The 419-nt window shown below is 57.0% G+C and overlaps 1 protein-coding gene across 1 annotated transcript in view; it reads right to left on the bottom strand.

Moving 5' to 3' along the window:
- LOC103920517 (small conductance calcium-activated potassium channel protein 3) overlaps window positions 1–419 on the bottom strand; it is an 8,798-nt gene that overhangs the window by 7,305 nt on the left and 1,074 nt on the right. The window lies entirely within an intron of this gene.

A 419-nucleotide genomic window follows, 5' to 3' on the forward strand; every position in this document is an offset into this window, starting at 1 on the left:
CTTTTTTTTTTTTTTTTTTTGGTTCTTTATTGACACTGTGTTTTCCAGCCTAAGCCCCCCAGGTGCAGAATCAACCCCCTGCGCATCCCCCGGGAGCCTGTCTGCCCGCTCCCCCTTTAGGAGGCACAAAAAAAACCCTCCCAAACACAATTAAGCAGCGCACGACCATCCAGCACATCCTGAGAGCATCATTAAGGGAGGCAGGAAGGCAAATGCAGCCTGTAAAAGCTCATAAAATAGCGCGCCGCTCTGCTGCCGCGGTACTTAAAGCTGCTCTAATGCCCCTTTCACGGGGTGACCAGCACAAGGGGTCCCACCCTGGGGAAGAGGCGGGGTGGCCTTCCTCCTGCCGCGCGAGTACCCAGAAGCAAGCTGGGCAGGCCAGGGGACCCCAGGGTGCTGGCAGGTGCGATCCCTCG

Source organism: Pygoscelis adeliae, unplaced genomic scaffold, assembly GCF_000699105.1.
Source record: "Pygoscelis adeliae isolate BGI_AS28 unplaced genomic scaffold, ASM69910v1 Scaffold867, whole genome shotgun sequence".
Classification (NCBI taxonomy): Eukaryota; Metazoa; Chordata; class Aves; order Sphenisciformes; family Spheniscidae; genus Pygoscelis; species Pygoscelis adeliae.